Genomic DNA, 6097 nt, shown 5'->3' with positions numbered 1-6097 from the left:
CTGCCTCTAATTGTATATTCTGTATACAGTGGGATAAGATACAGGATAAACAGGTGCCAGTAGCCTAAGAAGATGCCTCATGACCTTAGGATAACACTAGAATGAATAACTTCTTCTGAAATATGCCTATTAGGGCTGTGTGTAGCTTTGCCAGCTGTTTCATTTTGATGGTGTTTTGATTTGTTTCGAGCTCATAACAGTAAAATCAAAAAAAAAATGAAGGGCTTCGAAGCAGCCTCTAAATAAAACAAGGCCAGTCATAATATTTCAGAAGTTTTGAAAAGTTTCGAGTTTCAAAGCAGCAGCCAGGTGGTGGGAGGCAGGGGAGAGCCAGGGCTGTGCTCCGAGTGGCTCTGCAGCCTCATATGGCTCAGCCCATCTGGGAGCACAGCCCTGGGTCTCCCTGCCTCCCACCACTGGGCTGCACTCTGTGGGGCTGGTGGAGCTGATCGGAGTGCAGCTGGCTCTGCCCACCTCCCGATGCTGGGCTACTCTCCGATAGGCTCCACCAGCCCCAGTGGTGGAAGGTGGGTAGAGCTGGCGCTGTGCTCTGCCTCCTGCCACCGGCCTGAGTTCCCCAGGGCTGCAAGCTGCTGGGAGCTGAGCCCTGCAGTGGGAGGTGCTGCCCCCTGCTGGACTGAATTCCCCAGGGCTGCCAGCTGCTTGGAACTGAGCCTGGTGGGGAAAAGTGCCTCCCACCACCAGGCTCCACCCCCAGCCCTGGAAAACTCACCCCGGCTGGGAGAGACGCCTCCCCCAGCCAGGCTGAGTTTCTCAGCACTGGGGACAGAGCCTGGCTGGGAGAAATGTCTCCCCCAAGCTGGCTGGAGTTTCCCAGTGCTGCAAACCTCTGGGAACTGGGCCCATCAGCCAGAGGAGCTTCCCCCAGCCAGGCTCAGTTCCTCAGCGCTGGGTCCTAGGCAGCAGGAGCAGCCTCCTGTCATCCGGCAGGCAGATTGGGGGCCCACCTGCACCCTGGGAGGGCTGCAGGGGCTCTGCCAGACTCCTCTCAGTGGTGCAGGCCCCTGATCTGCCTGCCAGATGACAGGATGCTACTCTTGCTCCCCAGCTTCTGCTTGTCAGCAGCTTGAGATTCAGTTTTCTAGAAACTCCTGCACCTATGTCCTTGGAACATGGCAGGCTTCATGACCACAGAAGAGGCTACCACCCCTCCACGTTTCACTGGAATCAGGCAAGAAATGAAAAAGTTATAGACTGTTTTGTGCTTCCCCGTTATAGCCTATGGGTGAAATGCCAAAACAGCATTGAAACAGTGAAACCATTTCGGCCAAACAGAATGGAACAGTACTTTCAAAATGAAATGAAGCTCAAAATGAAACACTGTTCCTTCAAAATGTCAAAACAGAAGCCAAAGAGGAACACTGCTCTTTTGCTCAGCCCTAGTGACCTACATGTAATTATAGAGCAGCATAGTGACCATTAAGCAGACAGATCAGTGATGCTAGATTGCTTCCCTGGAGGAAAAGTTAACCTCAGGTGTTTTAAAGCAGCAGCTACAGGCAATACCTTCACATTTTGCTATATACAGGTGCTATATACAAAGGTGGATAAACCATACGATCAGTCCCAAAGTGATTTCATGCAGTAATTAGACTGTCAGGTAAATTTACACTAGGCCAAATGAAGAACTTTACTAAAAAACATTTTTTCTTCTATGATGTTTCATCTAATTCATAATGGTGTCAATGAGATCAAAATCAGGCCCAATGAATAATTGATTCTTTTTCCTTGTCTGTGATATTTTCAGTCGGTCTATATTGTGCAACTCATGCCCAGTCTCATATATGTGGAGTGCAGGTAAGTGATCCATTATCAGAAAAAATGTCAATTGGCTGAGCTTTAACTAAGAGCACTAAGCTTGCGAGAGCAGAATTTCTACTTTGTACGCTACTCAGCAGTATCAAAGGGTAAGTTATTTATTTCAGATTCTCATGGAAACAGTTGGAACCATCTCAGTGGAAATCTTTGTTGAATGAGATCGAATCCAGATCATTTCCTTATTACTCAGGAAAAGACTGTACTTGTTCTGTACCATTGTTCACTAGATCAAGGAGACCTATTCAATTCTCAAGGCAGAGACTGGAGGTATACCAGGCTTCAAAATCAAGCTAGAAACAAACTCCTAAAAGCATATAACCATATAAGCAGAGAATTTTGTAGTTAAACAAATGGTTACAGCTTTCAAAACCTTCATAACAATATGAAGGAATGAGACTGGGAGTAGTTTAGAAGTGTTAAATAGGAACTCAAAGGAGCAGATTAATCTAATAATAACCACTGTAGCTATTTCTTTTTCTCTACCAGGCTGCAAAATCATTTTCACTAAGCACAACTAGAAAATTAGGGTTGTTCCAAAAGGTGTTAGGGGACAGAGCTCTGTTGACAATTGTAATACAGCATAAACTTTCCTTTAAGTGGTTGGGGAATTTACAGAGTATTAAAATTGCCCATGAAATGTAAACACTAGCTATGTACAGCCTTTAATTTGCAGAATGATTTTCATACATTTCAATCTCCCTGTTCACATTATTCCTAAATGCAGCATTTGAACAAGAAGTTCCTCCTGCTTGATAGCAATTCCAGTTTTCAAAAATAAAATCGCTGTCATTTCAAAACCCTTTAAAGAGCTAAAGAAAGCCAATCTAATTCTGACGATCTGCTGATTTTCATAGTATTGAAACTACTTGCAAACCAATTTTGCTGGTTGGCAGAGATAAATATTAGTGTTGAACGGTATTTTTTTCAGTTACTGTGTATCATAACTTTGCTAAATGGTGAAAAAATGTTAAAAATATGACATATCTGACTGCTTGATGTCATGTGAAGCAGAAAATAAAGGGACATAGCCAATTTAACATTATTAAGGTCTAAATAACTTAATCACTTCTCACCACATACCATGTTCCTCTAACCCCAATCCCCAGCCCCCCCAATATACTTTCATAGGAATATAAACATTTTCCTCCCTTTTTAGTCCATTGAGCCTTCTGGCTTACAAAACTATCTTTGATGGTAACCTGTATCAAATGCTTCAGCAGGGTAAAAGAAAACTCAGAATGAGCTATTATGAAATTAGTTGTCTATAGGCAGGCAAGGTTCTTTGTGTAGATGTGATACCTTTTATTAGACCAACTGAGTAGTTGGAAAAAAATTCTTTGCAAGCTTTCGGGTGCAATCACCCTTCTTCAGGCATAGGAAGTCTCTTCTGTTCTGAGACTCTAAGGAATGAAAGAAGCTAAAAGTATGACAGGATGTCAGTGAGAATGTGAATAGGTGGGAATTAGGAAAACAACTGGTAGGACAAGGAAGGGAGGGGGGAAAAGTTGGGGAGGGGGAACAAAGGTGAGTAAAGGAGACTATACAGTACTAGTAATTCAAGGTAGAAAGGAAGCTGAGTGTGAAAAAGTAAATAGCTGGAAATAGGAAAACAAAGAGTAGGAAAGGAGGGAAGGGGAAGGGAGGAGGTGGGGAGTGTAAGAGGTCAGGTCTGGCAGGTATCTGATGAATCAAATGTCAGGCAGGTTGTAATGTGTTATAAATCTAATGTCTGTATTGAGTCCATGATTTTTTGTATCCATTCACATTTTGTGAAGTTTGTAGGCCTGTCTACAAAAGGTGTTTTGTAAGTTCCCTTTGAGAATCAGAACTGAGAGATTGGAGAGGGAGTTATTGTCTTGTGAAAAATGTGCCCCACTTTTGTAGTTGGGTACGCTTGTCTTTCATAGTTTTTGGTATGAGTTCATTCTGGTGTGCAGCTGTTGTTTGGTTTCTCCTTCATATTTTCTATCATTTGATAGCAATTCCAGGGCATTTGGTGCACTGGATGAGACACACAACTTTTCTGGAGGTGCAGAAATATTTGTCTATAGGAAAAGTTTATTTCTAAGTTTACAAGTAGGACATGAAGGTTTAAATAAAGGTTTATCTCATCTTCAAATATTTTTTTCAGTACTTATATTTGCAGCTCTCTCATTCACTTGAATGCATTTGACCCATCTAATTTTGGATCACACTGTGCTATAAAATTTCATTTCGGGGGTGCAGGTGGGTTGGGGAGAGGGGAAATATTTTGTAACATATCCTCCAAACCTACATGAATAGGATATAGATTCCTATGGAAATGTCAGGAAAGAAATGTATATTAACTTGCACCCTGTAACACTGACTTTCATTGAGAGGAAAAAAAACCCTGGTTGCTGCCATCCTGCTGTTGAAACCAGAGCTGTGCATTAGAGGTTAAAATGGTAGGCACTGTTGACCAGGCAGAAGATACATCCAGGTAATGAAATTATTCATTTCTTTCCTTTGACCATTCAACCTATTCTAGAGCTAGCTATGTTTACCAAGGCATCTGGATAAACATTGTGACAAATTTAATGAGCTTTTCTCCAGGAGTCTGCAGCTCATTAACAAACCTTAGACATGTTATGGTACATAAGCCATTAAAACATATGATAGCAGAACCTCATTTTACTGCTCTGTTCTGGTTGATGACAAGACAGCTTTGCTCAGATGGAAAAGTAAAATAGCAAATAAAAATATATTTCTGCAATAAAAACTGTAATGGTCAAATGAATGCAATTTCTGCTGCTCTGAAATGCAAACTGGTAACATAAAATATTTTATTTCTAAAGGAAAGACTGCTTTATTAGTACTTTTTACTGCAATATGAACATCTAATTCCATGAATGGATAAGTACCTTCTTTTTATTTTAAATCTTCCTTGGGAAAACTAAATTCTGCTACCCTTTGTCTGGAAAAAATATCTGATGACAGCAAGGCATGTTACCAAGGTAAGTGTTAAAATAAAGGCCTATCTTATTTTAGGGCTCAATGTGAAAAGGTCATTTTAAGAACATATTTTTGGAAATGCCACACTAGATAAGACTGTAGATCAGACCACAAATCCTGCTAGTGCAGTATCTTGTATCTCACAGTAGCAGAGAGAATAAATAATAAATGGGAAGGGTATTTAAGCAGGAGGCATCAGATTGATCCTTCCTCTAATGAAAAGAAGAAAGATGTGGAAAAAAAGTTAAACAATATTATTTAGGTCAGTGAAGACTAGGCAAGACATTTTTTTTTTCAGTCAGCCCAGAAATTATTTGCAGATTTGTGTCAAATTCACGCGATAGATAGATAGATAGATAGATAGATAGATAGATAGATAGATAGATAGATAGATAGATAGAATTAAAGTTGGAGCTATCTATCTATGTAGATTTAGATTTAGATCTATTAGAATATTAGAACCTGGATTTCTCTGGCTCTTTCACTGCCTCAGTGGGTGTTTAATTATTTATGTAAAGTAGAAAAGCTTAAACAGGAGGGACCAAAAGCAATGCACCTTGGAATCTAGCACATGCTGTTGAGAAATAAGTCAAGTAGATTCGTATCCTATCAGGTAGAAGAGGAATTTGTGACTTTACCCTGACCCTAACCAATATGTTAATTGGCTGAAAATGCTAACAGTACTTTTAGATACCCATGCTGTTGCAAAAGTCCTTTACTCTTTTTCAGAACTAACAAATCAGAATAAAGCACAGTATTAATCTTCCAAAATGATTTTTAATGACAGCAATATAAGCTGTAGACTCTCCCTCTGCCAGAAGAAGGGTGTTTGTACCCCAGAGCTTGCAAGGAACAATTTTTACAACTATTTAATTGGTCTAATGAAAAGATATTACATTTACACAAAGAACCTTATTTGCCAATGGCAGCAATATAAGCTTAAAACAAATTCATTTCAGGTCAATCCAACCTCTCCCTCTCCCACCCCAGAAGCCTAACTGAAAAAACAGTAATCCATCCATTGCTATGCAAGGCCTTTGAAGACTATGGGTGTGTCCACACATGCAAGCATGTGCGCTTGCAGCAGATCACATAGAAGTGGTGCAAATTTGAGCTGGGGCTTTTTGCTTCAGCGCACATGCTCAGACATACACTTTGGTGTGGAGCAAATTGTGCCACTTAGGGCAAAATAGCCCTGCCTGGCTCCTCCCAGATTTGCAGCCAGGGAGGGCTAGAGCCTGGAGTCAGCACCTGTGCCGTCCCCAGCAGTATAAAAAGCTGCCCT

Source organism: Gavialis gangeticus, unplaced genomic scaffold (assembly GCF_001723915.1).
Source record: "Gavialis gangeticus isolate Ggan-Ray unplaced genomic scaffold, GavGan_comp1, whole genome shotgun sequence".
NCBI classification, from domain to species: Eukaryota; Metazoa; Chordata; order Crocodylia; family Gavialidae; genus Gavialis; species Gavialis gangeticus.
Note: the sequence above shows the minus strand (reverse complement) of the source record.